The following is an 18,433-nucleotide window of genomic DNA, read 5'->3' on the forward strand; positions in this document are numbered from 1 at the left end:
AGAGAGGGAGCAGGTTAGAATCCTCCCCTACAATTGTAATAATTGTCAACATGATAGGAAAAGTGTAGCTCGGAGCAAAGAAGTGCACAGAGCTATTTCTCTGTTTTTGCTACAAGGAGCCTGATTTCTAAACTAATAGTGTAAATTTGTGTTATTGTATCATGAAATCATAAGTCATCATGGCAGAGGCTTAATGTATTTCTTATTAATCCTGTTGGTATTCTGACAACACTTGTTCTGAAAAAGTATAAACAAAACACCACTTACGTGACTAGTCCATTTTGAAACAAGCAGCTTAAACACAACCCTACTAAGATTTTTTTTTCCAGCAAGGAGAACCTTGTGTGCCAACAGATGTTTGTAAGACTACAACTCCCATCACCACCAGGCAGCATAGATAATGTTCAGGGTTGACGGGAGTTGTAATCCACCAGCAGCACAGATTCTGGGATTATTTGACATCTGGGCACATACCACTTAACCACTGTCAGACCTTTGTGGATCATCCACTGCTAAGTGATTAATTAATTAAAAAAACTTAGTGAAAGAAGAGTTGTTGGTCCTACCTTGACAATTACTTTCTAGCATTTAAATTACTTACAAATGCTTACCAGCAAAATGGCTATAGGTCTGGATGCTGTCACACCCAAAGGGGTGGGACAACAAAAAAAAGAAGACAGGAAAACATGTGATAGATTAATCTGTCCTCTCTGTCACAAAGTGTGCCATTACCACCTCTGACATGGCTCAAGTTGTACAAGGACAGGTGAATAACTGTTTTTTTGATGCCGATTATAGTGTAAAACTGTGCCCTTCTCCACAGTCACTGATAAATTATAGCATCAATTCAGATTGTGAAACTGCACGGATTGCTTTGTATGCATTTTGTTTATATCTCATTAAGGCCATGGCTATATCTACTGCTGCACCAGGAGAGTTCCTGTGTGGTAGCACATTAGTTAAATTTAATTTGATTTTATATTTTTTGAGAATGGTTTGTTTTTGGACTGTTTGTGTAATGTATGTTATAAACCAAATCCTTGAATTTAACTGCATATATTTTGTAATACATGCAAATTATTGAAATAAAGGTACTTATATACTCATTTTTTGCTTTTCTGTACACTGTCTAAAACATTCAGTGATGGTCAGCTTTTAGGGGCTCACATAACAGTGGTATGCACTGCCAAAACAAAATTTGATGTAGTCAAAATGCAGAGTGCCACCCCTAAGTCTCTCACCCACATGAACATATACATGCACCATACACACACAACACAGATCACACACTGCTCTGCTGAAAGACCAAATACATAAATCTGTAGGAGAGGCTGCAGGTCCTCTACTGAACTTATTATTTGATTTATATCCCGCCCTTGTTCCCACGGGAGCCCAGGGCAGCAACTTCTGAAAGACCAGCCAGTTTTGTCTCCTCCTCACCTTGAACTTGTTTTCCATTTTCTAGTACAGTTGGTCAGAACAAGAAGCTTGTCATTAAGAAAAAGTCCTTGAGTGTGCTTCTCCCCCCCCTTTCTCCTTCCAAACTTCTTTTCCTTTTGTGTCATGTTTTTAAATTTGTAAATCTGTTCTGGGAGGCTTTCTTTTGTTGGCCGAACAGCGAGATAAAAATTCTTTAAATAAATACATAATCACACACATACACATACATACCACATGTATACATAAACATAGCACACATGTGAAAAAAGAAAGGCATGCTAGAAGTTTACAAAGTTGTGTATTGTGCAGAAGAAGTGTATACACTTGCATTATATTGCCAACACAATTTCCTTGTATTCACTTTTGTTTTCAAGCAGCTTTTAAGCTGGCTTTTCTACAGCACGAGAATTATATACTGAGGCTTTGGGTTTACGATAACAAGTTGAAATTCTTTCCTGAATAATCTTGTTTTGGGAATTCAAGAATTCAAAGGCAGCAAGACTGTTTTCTGTGGCCGCTGCTTGATTGGGTTTTGCCTATAGCTGGGCACATCTCTCTTCACCACTGCTGATGTCAGGCCTTTCAGGACCATCCTGAAAAGTGTATCTATTGTTCTGAGTATTGATAAAAACTTTAGTGAGAGTGCTTGTGCTTCTTACCATGAACATTGTTGGAAGTGAATTACAAACATAATCAACATTTGCGCATATTAACATTAAGGATTGTATATATTTTTTGTTCCTTTAAAGTTAAAACCTATTTCCCTTTTACAGAAAAAACTAATTTCTCTTGTAACTCCACTGGAAGATTATGATTACATACTATGCTCTATTTCTTGTTGTATCAGCTCAGGTACAAACGTCATAATATGTTCTGCACTAGTTGTCTGAGTTTCATCTTGGCATGGACTATCTGTTTGACTTGCAGATGTTTTCTTTAGTAGCCTATGCACGATGCATGATCACTTTTGGGGTGGGGATTGTAGACATTCACTTTGTGGATAAGCTGAAAAATAAATTACATTACATAAACACTGTGAATGTCATTAAAAAATTGGTTAGCAGCCAGTGATGGTTTAAAGCAAGGTAGTGCAACAGATTATAGATTGGTGGCATAAACTGTTATCATGCAGTGACAGTAGCACAAGTATACATGTTCAATGGCCACAGTGCCCATTCTCCTTTCTGCCAAAAACTTATTAGTATTTAATTGCAGTTGCAGTGCATTGTTTTTCCATAAGTTGCTGTACTTCTAGGTGGCATACATGTTTCTGATAACATTATGGAAATATACAAAAGAGGAAAGCTGGAATAATGCAAACCATCTAATTCAGCTGCTCCTGCTGGACAGTATGGGAACTCAAACAATTAAATGCCTAATTTGTAGCATTTTGCAGTAGTGGAAATCAGCCCCCTGCAAGAACATTAAGTGTTTAGCATTTAGTTACATGCTTTGAAAATCAGTATTGTACTGGTGGACAGTTGATTTTATACAGCCACAAGAGTGGCTGCATACTATAGTCAGCATGGATTTTTTGCATTCCGCAATGTTAAATCGAAAACACCCCTCATGCCATTCTGATGTTTCCCATAAGCTCATTTCAAAACAAAACCTTACAAAACTTATAGTCCTGAACAACCCTCTAAATTTTCATGGCAATACACTAAACAGTCAGAGAGAATCGAGACCTCAAAGCATAAAAAGAGAGAAAAAACAGACCCCTTTTGGACTTTTTTCTGTCAGATTTCTCATAACCTGTTGAAATTCATTAAAAATCAGCCATATTCACAGAGTACCTATAATCTTATTACTGACCTTGCCCCATACTCTGGCCTTCATCTTCTGCCGTATAAAAGTTAAATTAATTAAAAATCAGCCAGGCATTTAAAAAAGAAATTTAGCATTGAACTGAATGATAATGTCAGGCACGCTCAGTAAGAACCAAATGTCAGTGTTCTAAAAGCCAGACTCACAGCTGCTTGGCTTGCCTAATCAGGGGGCCACACCAGACCTTTATTTCACTTTAGACAGTCATGGCTTCCCCCAAAGAATCCAGGAAAGTGTAGTTTGTGAAGGGTGCTGAGAGGATGCTCCTATTCCACTGACAGATTCCAGTGGCCAGAGTGGTTTAACAGCTGCTCAGATTGAAGCTCTGTGACGGGAATAGGGCCTCTCCTAGCAATTCTCAGTACCCTTCACTAACTATACTTCCCAGGATTCTTTGGGAGAAGCCATGACTATCTAAAGGGAAATAAAGGTCTAGTGTGGATGTGGCCAGGGACAGCTTTGGTTTAAATTTGGGTGGGAGGTTACATGTGCCTGCTGTAGAATAAAAAGTGGGGGAAACCCTGAAAAAGAATACTATTCACAATGTTTTCCTTTTGGGAAGGAAAGGGGCTTCACCTCTGCCCAGTGCCTGCCCACGCACCCACCCACCCACCCAATCTCTCCCCTCCCCCTTCCTCTCCTTCCTCATCCTCCACCCTTCCTGTCCCTCCCCCAGTTCAGTTTCACCTATCCTAAGCATGATTGTAGGAGAGTAAATCCCACTGAACTCAATAAGCATGCAAATGATCAATCCATTCGCAGCAAACTTGCACAGGATCCCATTTCTTACCTCCTGGATTAAAAAGCAAAGAAATTCACTAACAGGCAAAAAAACTTGTGGTTTAAGAATGTACCTATCAAACTTTAAAAAGCAGTACAATTGGGCAGCTATAGTGAATGCACTAGGGGAGCAGGAGACTTGACCTCCTCTCTGAGATATTGTACTGCCCTACCAATTTGTAAAAATGCAAACACAATTTGGGTTGGTCTTTCACAGTCCAATCCACTTCCTGTGTAGCTTGGAAGAATTTGGTAATGTGCCTAGTTAATAGTTGTTTAATGCTTAATAGTTGTTTAAAGCTTCTGGGTCCTGGGAGATCTTCTTAAGAAGGGGACACACCACTGCCTCCTTCAAGGCAGATGGCACCTCCCTCTTCTCCAGTGAAACATTAATCACTCCCTGGACCCATCCATTCAACCCCCTATGGCTAGCTCTAAGAAGCCAAGATGGGTAAGGTCAAGGGGGCAGGTGGTTGGCTTTACTGTTGGAAGTGGGGCAAGAGCAACTCCTGTTTTGTTGTTTTGTTTAAGCTCCAGAGGGAAGATAGGGCTAGGGTCCTCCAGATGGATAGGCTTTGTTTACCTTTTACCTGTGATGCTCTGACTGACTTCCTTCTGTCACTAGACTGTGACGCCTTTAGGGAAGCTTACCTGCCCCTCCTCCTTCTGCCCTTTCCATTCCTTTGTCCTCCGTCTGTCCAGGAGAGAGGAGACATCCCTTTGTCTCTGCTCTCTCTCCAAGCATGGGGCTAACTCCTACACCTGGGCGTTACGCCTCCAACTTAACTAGTTAGTTAGAACTAGGTATGCCTTTTCTATCTACTATGTATTTCTATAAATAAAGTAGCTTTTCTTATTTTACTAAGTCTCCAGTCTCAGTGATGCTGATGCAGGGTAAAAGCCTGCTTTCTTAGGCAAACGCACGCACACGCTGGCACACTCGCATTTCAACATCTGCTGTTACTCTCTGCTGCTGTGGTGCTGCTTTTAAACGAAATTAAGCAACACAACTACACACAGCGCAACATTTACTTCTTCAAGCAGCTTGTCCACATCCTCAGGCTGCAATAACTGAAACTGATCCAGTATGGATGGAACAGACAGCGCTCTGGTCACCTCCAGTGGACATTCTCTAACTATGGCATCCAACTCCCCGAATCTGAGCAATTTTGCCCCTGAAGTATGCCTCTCAAAGTTGTTACAGAAAGCCTCCAATGGTGTCAGACCAACACTCTCTTGGCCAGATGACAAAAGCCCATTCACCAGTCAGAAAAGCTCTGCCAGATGGCTACTTGTAGATACAATGGTGGCAGAGAAGTAAGCTTTCTTCATTGCCACTATTGCCACATGGTAGGCACGATGGTGCAACCTTACCTATGTTCAGTCAGGTTCAGACTGAGATTTACACCACCTGTGCTCCAGCTGCTGCTCCTCCTGTTTCATTGCACGCAGGTCACTGGAGTACCAAGCTGACCTACATGCTCCACAGTGACTCAGGAGCAATCGTGTTGATGGCTCTATGCATCTTATCATTCCACAGTTGAGACAAAAGCCTCAACAGGAACATCAGCCATGTCAGCCAGAAATCCCCGACATTCAGGAATCCATCAGATTCCATAAGTCTCAATGGGTCCCCTACCCTTGCAGAGTGAAGTTACTGCATTCAACCCAAACCTTACCACGGAATGGTCTGTCCATGACAAATGACTCACAGCAAGACCTCCAATCAACAGAGTATTACAAATCCACTCTGTGGCAAAGACCAGGTTGAGGGTATGCCCAGCCACATGTGTTAAGCCATATCGTATTGAGACAGCCCCATGGTTGTCATGGAGGCCATGAATTCCCAAGCTGGCCCATTTGAAGCATCCTCAGTGTCAGGGCCGGCTCCAGGCATGCGAGGGCCCTTGGGCATCAGCTTGCTCTAGCCCCCCGGTGTGTGTGTGCGCATATGCGTGTGCGCGCGTCCCCCCCGCGTCCCCCTACCTGTCTAGTCTTTACTATCGCCCTTAATGAAGATGGCGGCTGCGGTTTCCCTAAGGGGAATGAAGCCTCTGCCGCCATCTTTGTTGATGGCACACGTGTGTGCTACGCGCGCACATCTTTGCCATCAACTAAGATGGTGGCAACGGCTTCAGTAACTTAGGGAAGCTGCGGCCACCATCTTCATTAAGGGCAATGCTGAAAAGCCAGCTGATAGGTAAGTGGGGGGCGTGGGGGAGGCGCGGATCACGGAAGTAAGTAAAGTAAGTAAGTAAAATTTAATTTTTGTGTCGCCTATCTGGCCAAAGCCACTCTAGGCGACGTACACATTAAAATTCAATAAAATACAATACAATACAAAATAAAATACAATGCAGTCAAGAATGATCATTTTAAAATAGCGGCAGTATAAGACAATGTAGGGCAATCAATAAACAATTAACACTCATAAAAAATTAGCCCACCCCAGAAGGGGAGCAGAGGGCCCCTCAGGGGCTCTTGTAGCTCCGGGGTGCTCGGAGCAGTGCCCAACATGGCCGCCCTTTAGAACCGGCTCTGCTCAGTGTGAATATTGAAGTTCCCAACCACCACTGTGAAAGGGTTCTTCAACACCACATCTGAGATTACCAGTTCGGGTAAGACCTAAGCATTTGTTCGCTCGTTATTTTTTTATCTCTTAGTTCATTTTATCTCATTTTACCCGAAAGAAGGAATAAGTTTTAAGAAGAACTTTTAATAGGGAAGCCAGCTATCTGCTTTCTTTCAAGATTCAGTTTCTTAATGAGGAAAAGGCTGATGAGAGCCGTTAAGAGATATAACGTCAGCTATTTTTAGCGTTGTAACAGAAGTGCTCAACAAAACTCCAAACTCCAAACATCAAGATATTATGGTGTTAACAAGGAGCCTAAGGAAAGCACTGAGGGTCTCCCCCCAGCCCCGGCCTTTGAGGACGAAACAGAAGAAAAAGAAAGTAAATATTAAGAGCTTACCTCAAGGCATTTTGCCAACAGCTCCCAAACAATTAGATCTTTACCTCCCAGAATTAAAGGGACAGACTCACATTACCCAGTTCTGTGTTTCACCAAGAAATGAAAACCTGCCGAAGAAATCTGATTTTAGAACTTATGCAAATCATGACTGGTCAATTAAACACGTTCCAATCTATGAACATTACGCATCTTCTACTCCCAATCTGGCGGAGGAATTAGCCGCAGCAAACTCACTTGCAAAAGAGTGTTTGTCTTCTCATCCCGAACTTAACTCCCAAAATCATGACCTGACATTGGACTTATCTAACAAAAGTATACATGCGGAAACAATCAATAACTTTGCTGAAACTGGGTTAGATCAGCCATCGAAGTATTTACTTACGTCTAATACAACTCCACTTCAAGCCCCTTAAAAAAACTTTATACTCAACAGCTAAATACCGAAAATGAAGGGGATTCAAACCCAGAGCCACAGCCTAATTACATTACTATGGCAAAAAAAACCCTAAACAAATAGAGACGAACTGTCAGGGCATTGCTGAGGGAAACTATCAGCCTGAACTTGATCGTACTCGATTCAAGCCCAATATGGATACAGTCTGGAATCAAGAAGAAATTGGGCCAACTGTTACGGGATGGCTTCTTATGTTGGCTATTGACATAGACTCTATGAAGTCTTCACTGACTGAAACAAATCACATCCTTACAGCGATCTTGAATAGATTCGATAATAAGGAGCATATTGTATCAACCACTCAACATTCTATTCCTGATCCTTTAATTCGATACCCAGATGCAATCGAAAAGACAAACAACTTAATGGCGAATAATTTATCTTTGAAGAAACCTTTTCCAAATCAAAAGCCTACAAGAAGAAAACCTGCTGATAAAAAACCATTATTAAAAAGAACTAGCAACATCAAAAAATATAAACATCAACAAAGAAAAATGAACTTTGGGAAACTATTTAAATTAATTGATCAAAGCGCAGCCTCTAAAAACCATCTGGACCCATTAAAAAAGACAGGACTATCTCCTCAAAAAATTGAAGAAAAACAACTCTTGGGTATTAAGCCAGCAAAAAGAAACCTCGGGACCCCTGAACTGACGACGGAAATATCAAACCTTCAGGATGAAGCCCTACCATTGAGAACAGATTCTCCCAATATACCTTTGACTTTGCAGAGTAATACTCAAAAAGAAGTGGAGAATTGTCAAGACCCGTGGTCTGAAATATTGCTGAAACAGCCATTATAGCCATCTTCCAACAAAAGCTCCTGGTCCATAACTTTGGAACCATCGTATCTAGTGTTTATAAATTTTCCAAAACCGATGGGTTTTTTAAAACAACACGATCGTATTCTTCATATTTGCAATTTGTGATAATGTTGTCTCCATCCGATGTGCAACAGGTACAATACTTGTACTATAATAGTCAAAATGCTCGTGCCATAGTCGAATTTTCTTCTCAATCTACTGTTCAAAAACTGTTAAAGTTTAGACCCTTTTTTTCTAGTCTAAATATTAATATAAGTAGATATTTTGTTAACAAAGCTTTACCTATACCACTGGCAGTGAAGTTCTCCAAAGTCGGAAATTTGAAACAACCACTGAATGACTTGTTGTCACTTAGCCAACCACTTATAGATCTTGAATCAGATCCGTTGGCCCAATTGCAAATTCCTGATCCTCTAGCGCCAATACAGGTTAATAATAATAATTTTACCTTGGAAGAATTAACGTTAATAAATACTTTTGGCACACTGTCAGAAACAGCCCAAAATGAGATATTGGCAAGACTGGATTGCCTAAAAACGCATCTTGATACAATCAAAAATTTGAAATTAGGTCTTAATAGACCAGAAATGGCAAACCCTATGACAACTAAGACTATTGAGCCCATTGAACCATTGGCTAACATACTTAAGACCACTGAGCTCAAGGAAATTTGTTCGCTGGGAACTTATAAAGATTTAAACAGGGAATCAGGTGTCACGAGCACTCGCAGGCAGCTGAGTGTTGAGATTAACATGATGAATGTTCCCTCTATCCCCACGGAAGAAAATAATCAAGGGGAAATTTCCCCCCCGCTATAAACTTGCCAAACAGGAGAAAATTGACCCTCCGGGGAGGTGGGAAAGAATGCGTGTTTTGGAGGCGACTGAATTAGGGTCTCCGCCTAACATCTTAGAGCCCAGGGAAATAGAATCTCAGGAGGTCAAACAAAAAAAGGACGACAAAACTACAAAATTGTCTAGATGTAAAAGTAAGCTTTTGCATCAATCTAGAATTTCACCAACCCCTAATGGATGTATAGTCAGTACAGGTCCGTTTGATGAGATCTCAGCTGTATGACGGATACCATTGTTATCATGGAATATCAATGGATGGACCAACAAATGTGAGGATCCTGATTTCCTGATTTTTATAACTAAATTTAAAATTATTTGTTTTCAGGAAACATGGACTACTTCCTCAAATACCCCGCATCTATCTGGTTACTGTTCTTTTTCAAGCCCAGCAATAAAGTCTCTGGGCAGAGGCCGCCCCAAAGGGGGCCTCTTAACTTTGATATCAAATAACAGCTCACTAGTGGCTGATCTTTTACCATCTGTACATCCTCAATTGTTCCTGGTACTCAGAATAAGAGGTATAGGAGAGAAGGCTCTAATATGTATAAATATCTACATCCCCCCTTTTCGAACTTCAGCTGTAGATGCCATAAAAACATGGGATATGCTGGATGAAATGCTCAAGCATTACGAAAAGCAATATCCATATGACAAACTGCTATTGTGCGGAGATCTCAATGCCAGAATTGGGACCTCCGGGCAACATAATATTGATTCTTCCAATTGGGCCCCTTCCAGTCAGTATGAGTTTGAAAACCGAAACCTAAAAGATCATAAAATAAACAAACAGGGTTCTCTTTTGCTAGACTTAGTGGCATCACACGCATTGGAAATCTTAAACGGTTCCGTAGCTGACCACTCTGCCAGTTCGTTCACTTACTGGTCCTCTTTCGGGGCAAGTGTAATCGATTATATAATTACATCTCAATCATTGTTACCCGATATTATCGATTTCAATGTACTTTGTAGGTCAGAGAGTGATCATTTTCCTTTGCAATTAATCCAGCTGTATCCTCTGCCCAATGCACCCTCAATTTCCCACCAGGTGAAATTCAGACCACTAAAAAGAGTTTGCTGGTCTGAAAAAAAGAGGGATCAGCTAACGCATAGTCTTTGGAGCCATCCTATTGAATCTATTCGTCAGGGAATATTAAAAGATGCTCTAGACCCGATACTGGCTTTCCAAAATATTGCCTCTTTACTTAAACCAATACTGACACAGAAGGTGGAGGCAATAAATAGCACCCAAATTTCTCCCAAATGGTTTGACTTGGAATGTAGATCAGCGAAAAGAAATCTTAGAGCTCAACTTCGGCTAACTCTTAAACAGGATACTGACAAAACCCAGACTTTCATATTTAGAACAATGAAGGCGGCTTATAAAAATCTGTTGAGCCAAAAGAAACTGGATTTTGCAGTTTCTTGTTGGCAGAAGTTAGCCAACGCGGTCTCTTTAAACCAAGAGCGTCTATTCTGGAATATAGCTAAGCAGGGGATGGGTTTGTTAAACCAGAAAAAACTACCCCAAATATCAATTATGACTTGGTATTCTCACTTTCACAATTTGTACTCCTCTATATCATCTTCCCAGATTAATGCTCTCGATTTGGATATTGGAAAACTTCATCACTGCCCCCCAGTTTCTGCAGATGATATTACATCATTAATACAATCGTTGAAACTTGGGACCCCCCCGATAGTGGCAGAGAGGGGTGTCAAGCAGGGTTGCCCATTAGCTCCCTTATTATTCAATCTGTTCGTAAATAAAATAATTCTAAATCTTTCAGATCAGCAATACTTCCCTCCCTCTATCGGGCAAAGGAAGGTAGCTACATTATTCTATGCTGACGACATGGTTTTGCTCTCTTTGGCCCCTATTGGCATGAGAAAGATGATAAAAAGCCTACATGCTCTTTGCAAAACAGAAAGATTGAATATAAATTATGGAAAAACAAAAATTATGGTTTTCGGCAAAAGACCCGTGATTCATCGCTGGTCTCTGGAAAATCACAATCTAGAACAGTGCCGAAACTTTAAGTATCTGGGGGTGACCTTCTCAGACACCCTCTCCTGGAAACACCACCTTTACTCCATAAAGCAACTAGCAATAAAAACTGTGGGGGCAATCTTAAAATTCTACCGATCCCCCGGGGGCAACCTGATTCTGCCAGCCTTAAAGATATTCGAGGCCAAAGTAATTTCGCATGTTATATATGGCGCACCGGTCTGGGGATGGGAAGCTGCATCTATTACAACCCTAGAGACCATCCAGACAAACTTTCTTAGGCGCCTATTATTTCTCCCTCCTGGAACTTCTGCAGCTATGCTTCGGGCGGAGATCGGTATCCCTCCGCTCAGCGCCCACATACACCTAGCTCTTCTGAGATTTGCGAGAACCTTTACCGTGATACAAGGTAAAGAATTACTAAAATGTTGTTTTTGCCACCCCTTCTCAAACAAAATTTGGGGCAGCAAAATAGAAGAATTATTGCACAGATACCACCTAACTCCTCAGCAATTTTATACTATAGGCTCAAATAAGACGCTTCGAGAAACGATTTTTAACCATTGTAAATATTTAGACAGACTTACTTTACTTAATTCTCATGCAGCCCCATGGTATGGGAGATTTAAAACGGACCCTATTTGTTCCCAATATCTTCTGCACCCACTTCACATTAATTTAAGACATGCATTCACTGCACTTCGATTTTTCACTCTTCCTAATGCTGACAGACTGGGCTCAATAGCAAACGTTCCTAAGAATTTGAGAAAATGTGTATGCGATTTAAATGTGAAGGAAGATCTCCCGCACATTTTGCTATATTGCCCAATATATTACAATCTTAGGCTTCACCTTTTGCAGGAATTGTTGGATGCAGATGGGTTGATTACGGATGAGGAAAAAATAGCCTTTTTAATGTCAGATCAAAATTTTCAAATAACATGTAAGGTAGCTCTATTTGCTTTAATAGCTCAGAAACTGAGAGTTAAATTTATCGCAGAATCATCTTCCATAAATGCTACGAATATAATAAATGATAATATAAGAACATGATTATTGTTATTGTTATTTACTGACCTGCTGTTATAAACATTTTTAGCTTATTCCTTTTTTTTTGCACATATATTACATATACATATGTAAGTATATTCATTGTATTTTTTGTATCGAATATTATATCTTTGTGTATATTGCGTTGGCCTATGGCCCTGCAATTAATAAACTAAAAAAGTAACCAGAGAAAGAGATAGTTTGACCTTAAGAGGGCATGGTCATTAGGAAGCTGCGAGATTAACCCTTCCCCTTCAGTATGAATGCAAAACAGCAGATTGAGGGCTCATATAAGGTAAGAAGTGTGAACCTTTAAACTCTGTCGTGATGAGAAAAGCTTTGCCTTTAAAACAGAGTTCAGCTCCAGTGTGAACCAGCATTCAGTGTGGATGAGTCTCCCGGTGAGCAAGATGAATTTTTTATGAATGATTACAAGTTCCCTCCCTCTGCCCTGGAATGGCTCGATTCAAGGTGCTGGTTTTGACCTATAAAGCCTTACACGGCTTGGGACCACAATACCTGATGGAACGACTCTCCCGATATGAACCCACCCATACACTACGTTCAAGATCAAAGGCCCTCCTCTAGGTGCCTACTCCAAGGGAAGCTCAGAGAATGGCAACAAGAGAGAGGGCCTTCTCAGTGGTGGCCCTCAAATTATGGAATGATCTCCCTGACAAGGTGCACCTGGCGCCAACACTGTTATCTTTTTGGCGCCAGGTCAAGACTTTCCTCTTCTCCCAGGCATTTTAGCATGTGTTTTATATTGTTTTAAATTTTTTAATTGTGTTTTAAATTGTTTTTTTTAAAAAGATGTATTTTAAATTGTATTTGTTTTTAGTTACTGTAAACCGCCCAGAGAGCTTCGGCTATGGGGCGGTATACAAGTATAATAAATAAATAAATAAATAAATAAAATGGTGATGCACCAAGTACCCAGACAGACACAGCTCGGTTAGCACTGGGCCACCAAGCTCATTTACTGAGGTCTCAGTTATACACACCAAGCCTGCCCCCTCATTCACAAATTGGGGATGAAAGATGTTTTGGGCAGACTGGGCATTTAACACCAACACCACCACAAGGCCAGAGGATTGGCTGACTGGCACCCCGAAACTCTGAAACCTAGCAGGTGAAACAGAGGGGGCTAGCGATTGCAACTAGTCCTCCTCCTCCCCCGTATACCTTCACCTTCCACCATATCTCCCCCTACCTACTATCACAGGGATGGCAGTCCACTCCCAGCCTCTCCCTATCTCTGACCAAGACATATACTGCCCTGACCCACCTCTAGAAAACAAAGGAATATTACAGAGGCTGCAGGCAGGGAATATTGAATATTGGATAAAACACATACCTCAATCCCACCTGGGATAAAAACTCACCACCCTCCAACTGCCACCCAGAAGGGCACAGTTTCATGCTGGATTAGACTCTCATTCCAGGGTCATGAAACCATTTTCCACCAACACACATCACTCCAGATCAGTTTCAGCCTCTCACTCTGGCAGTGGTCTAGAGAAAACCATGACAATCCCCCCCAGAGGAAAAAACAAAGAATCAACCACACATAATTAAGAGAGAGTGAGCCCTTACCTTCACCACACCCCAGACACAAGCTAAAGCAATAACCCCCTTCAGTGTCACCCCTGCTGGCAGCACCATTTGCTATCCCCAGCAGGCTTGGCTTATATCCTCCACTGTTCCATCACACCAAGGACTGCTGGTTTAGGGAGTGCCCCTGGTAGCTGCAGCTACTCGGGCAGATGGAATATAGCCTCAGTGGGGTCTAATCAGAGCTTGGAAAAGTTACTTTTTTGAACTACAACTCCCATCAGCCCCAGCCAGCATGGCCACTGGATTGGGCTGATGACAGTTGTAGTTCAAAAAAGTAACTTTTCCAAGTTCTGGGTCTAATCCTGATGTTAACTATCTCCCAGAAACAACGGCCTCTTGGAGGAGGCTGCTTCTGCTTTTGCTGCACTCAGGTTCTGGTTTTGTGCTTCCCATAGGCCTTTGGCTGGCCACTGTGAGAACAGGATGCTGGACTAGATGGGCCCTGGCCTGATCCAGCAGGGCTCTTCTTATGTTCTTCAGAAACTGTTCACATAAAGTGCAAAGACAAATGTAACTTCATGTCTAGTTTGGCTCTTATTCGGTACATGCTTCTTCTGGATGTTATTTGAAAATTATTATTCCATGGATGCTGATTGTAGGCAAGACTCTCACTTTTTACTTCAAACTGATCACTGAGAATGTGGTACTTTTGTGTATAATGGCATAAATGAACTTCTTGAGAGCTACAAGGAACTGAGAGGAAAAGTATCAGATAAAATGAGTCATGATAAAGGCACCACATGCTATGCCTGCCCTTCTTTCGTCTTCCAGATTTTCAGAACCTTCCAAAGTAGGGTTGAATGCAGAATCAATAACTTCAGAATGAGCAGCTGGTTGCCCCAGGACAAAACCTGGTCTTTTGGGGGGAAATAAAGAAAAGAATACTATTTCATATTTCAGCAACAATTTCCCTGAAAGTGCCTGACCTTTCATGTCTTTCTACTGTATTTAGTGTTCTAACTGAGTTTCAAATGGCCTCCCCCCTCTGCTTGTGAGCCTATGGCTTCTTCCAATGACAGTCAACTTGTAATAATACTGGATTTCTGATACTATGCTCATTTCTATAGCAACAAAATGGACTGTCACAAATACTGGATTATAGCTGTCAGGCAATAAGTTATTATCCAAGCAAAAATATGTAGATAATAAATACCAAAGGGAATATAGAATATGATGGACCAACTGAAGTTGGGTTTTTTTCCACACAAAGAAAGCAGTCTCAAATGGCTATCCAAGGGACCAGTAAAAAGAAAAGTCATGTTGCCTAGCAGTGGATGCCTTCATCCAGAGGTCAAACAGAACTGCATTTGAAATGCAGGGCCATTAATGCAGTTGGCTCAGAAAAAAGGGTGGCTATTGCAGATAGCATCATTGTTCAGCATTTTCTTTTCTTTTTTAATGTAACTACTAAATGAATACATAGAGGTGATAGGCAATTCACAAATGTACAAAAAGCACAATGAAATCTGGGTTTAGCTTGCAAGGGGGAGTACTTGCTTCAGCACACACCCAGATGCTGATACATTTTCTTTACAAGTGCAGGTGGACATTTGAACATACCAACACAGATTTGTGTTAGAGTGATGCAATAAAATGATCAACCACATCAAAAAATGATGTAAGATACATTTTAATATTTTATCGCTGTTTTTAGGGAGCTGGTATAGTACATATGTAAGCTTTGAGCAGAGAGATCATAGGATAAACCGCTTAGAGGTTTTTTGCAATCAAGTAGTATATAAATTTAATAAGTAATAAAAATAAAAATAAAATCTTACCTCGGCCATGCGTTCACTAGGTGCCCTTAGGCAAGCTACTATTCTCCCAGTCCCTTTCCACATCCCCATTTGCAATATGAATAAAACAAAACTGGCCCACCTCCTTACAGGGTTCTGCCTGGTTTGCAGACAAGCTAAACTATGGTTTAATATTATGTGTACAGCCTTGGGCTCATACATTTCCCCGATCTTCCTCCAACAGGGCCACAAGGACTGCTTGTTTTCAATGAATTACTTATGTCCAAAAGCAGACATAAGCAGACTGTGCAGACATGGTGTTCACTATGGCTTAGGAAGCAAGGCAGGATTGGTAACCACAGTTTGAAGCTGGCTTATTTTCCTAAGATATAATTAACATTAACCACTATTTGTCTGCATCCATTCAGACATAGCAAGTAACTGCTGTTAATAGAAAAGCTCCCGATTTCCTTCTCATAGCAGTGCCAGAGGAAGAGAGAGTGTGCGCCCACAGCTCATTTAGGCTTGTTTCTGTAGTGTTAAATAATGATTAAGCACTATGTCTAAATGCAGCCATCTTGTAAGAACAACTGAGACAATATATATGAATTCCTTTTAACATCTGGATTTTATTTATTTATTTTTGCATTTTTACCCCACATTTTCTCCATTTTTTCCTCATAAGAACCTAGTGAGGTAGGGTAGGCTGAGATGTAGTGACTGGCCCAAGGTCACCCAGTGAGCTTCATGACTGAATGGGGATTTGAACTCTGGTCTCCCAGGTCACAGTCTAACACTCTAAACACTTTGCCACACTAGCTAGTAGCATTTTTAATGCAGAAATGGGGGACCTGCTGCCCTCCAGAGATGTTGTTGGACTTGAATTCTCATTAGCCCCGTCCAGAGTTCCCACATCGTTCAGAGCTTTACTGATGTGGAAAAAAATAAACCTGAAGCAATATAATGTAAAGAACGATAGCTCTTATGTCTTGCTTAGTGTTTTCAATGGCCACAAGAGGTGGGGGGGATGCTCTAGTGACAGTTTTCAGTGGGAAAAGATGCATATTATCCTGCTAGTTTCATCATGATTACTAAGGCCACATTCACACCATACATTTATCCCACTATTATTCCACTTGAAATAGTTATGCCTTCCCTCAAAGAATCATGGGAAGGGTAGTGTCTGGTTGCCAGGTTCAATCCCTGATCCTGATCCTGTATCTTTAGGAGAAGAGAAAGTCAGCCAAGTGCAGGTGTTCTTGCAACCCTGTAATGGGAAAAACCACCAGGTGGAATTCTCCCTCCCCCCTCCACAATTTTTAAAGATACAAAAGACCTCTTGGTTGCTAGGCCCGGCCTCCAAGAGGTCTTCTGTATCTTTAAAAGTTGTGGAGGGGGAAGGGAGAATTCCACCTTGTGGTTTTTCCCATTACAGAGTTGCAAGAACACCTGCACTTGGCTGACTTTCTCTTCTCCTAAAGATACAGGATCAGGATCAGGCCATGGACCTGGCAACCCTAAGCTTGACCCTAAAATAGTCAATGAGGGAAATGGATATAGAGAAGGAAGAATGTGGGCAAATGCCATTGTGTGTACTTAGGGAGTGGTTATAATTGGAAATGTGGACTAAATTTTAATTTTAATTTTGAGAAGGAATTTGAAGGAAGGGAAAGAGGTGATGCCAGGTACATATTCAAAGAGAGAGTTTCATGCATGGAGAACAGCCAGTGAGAATCAGTGGCATTGTTTAAGACAGTAGAATAACTTTGCCCAGCTGAGTGTGGTACAATTAAGGTGCTTCCAGACTGTTGCTATTTTTGGGTGAAATTCAACGATACACTGGCAAATTCAGGATGAGTAGTTATAGTTGACTGGGATGTCTCACGCGACAAGCTCCTTTCCCCCAAAGAGAGGAAAATGCACTAGAGAGTGGGATAACACTTGCTCTGATATCGCTTAGCCTTCCCACAAACAAATCAGAGTGAATGCTTATTAACCAGCCAACATAATCTAATCTCCCTACAAACAAATCAGGATGAATGCTCAATAAACAGGTCATCTTGAAGCACCCTTAGAAGAGCGGAGATCATAGGTCAGGGCATTATGAGAAACAAAGATCAAAAGATAGGGGAAGGGAGGCTGTGACTAGTTGTAAAAGCAAGGAAAAGGATTTTGGAAGCCATTGAAGGGGAACTGAGGAGGCCATCACATGGGCTGTGTACACAAAGTAGTTTAAAGTAGATGTGTGCATGTTTTCACATCCACATTACGTTGTTCTCATCCAAGTGGTAGCCTACACTTTCCCACTTAATCCAGATTTTCCTGATCCATAGATAATGCAGTAAGGAAAGAAAATGGAACATAAAATCACATGTTATCACATTGTGTGGACATTTTTTAAAAAAATGTGTGTGGTGTCATTTTGTTGGGTTCTGTCTATCACCATACACCCCTATTCCATTGGTGAGTCACTCCTTGGCAGGGTGCTGGTGAGGCTGGACACAATGTACATTTTTATATTATTTTTTAACTGCTGCTTTGTTCAAGTCTGGTATATCGGAAAGCTTATACCTAGAATAAACAAACAACTGGCCGTGCATGGAGGTAATCAAATACCTGTGTGCATGCCCACAACTAAATTTAGGGAGAGTGGGAAAGTACTAACTGAGGGAAGGGAACAACAGTACACAGTGCAGATACATCCGGCCAAGTATTGCCCACTAGTGTGGACAGGAAACACGGAGGTTTTGTGGATGAAAACACATAAAAGCACAAACGGCAAATTGGATCTGCATGACCCATGCATGCATTAACACTCTGGTGTGTACAACTCATGGTCACAGCAACAGGAGAGGTGGATAATTCAATATCAAT

At 41.2% G+C, this 18,433-nt stretch overlaps 1 long non-coding RNA gene across 1 annotated transcript; it reads right to left on the reverse strand.

The window, feature by feature from the left end:
- Positions 1-1,721: 1,721 nt before the first annotated feature.
- Positions 1,722-13,969, reverse strand: LOC133379781 (uncharacterized). The gene is made up of 3 exons (XR_009761269.1): positions 13,803-13,969; positions 7,020-7,126; positions 1,722-2,445 (listed from the first exon to the last, which is right to left on the reverse strand). It is a non-coding gene; the product is annotated as an uncharacterized LOC133379781 (long non-coding RNA).
- Between the last annotated feature and the right edge of the window lie 4,464 nt (positions 13,970-18,433).

Source organism: Rhineura floridana, chromosome 1 (assembly GCF_030035675.1).
Source record: "Rhineura floridana isolate rRhiFlo1 chromosome 1, rRhiFlo1.hap2, whole genome shotgun sequence".
In the NCBI taxonomy this organism is placed as follows: Eukaryota; Metazoa; Chordata; class Lepidosauria; order Squamata; family Rhineuridae; genus Rhineura; species Rhineura floridana.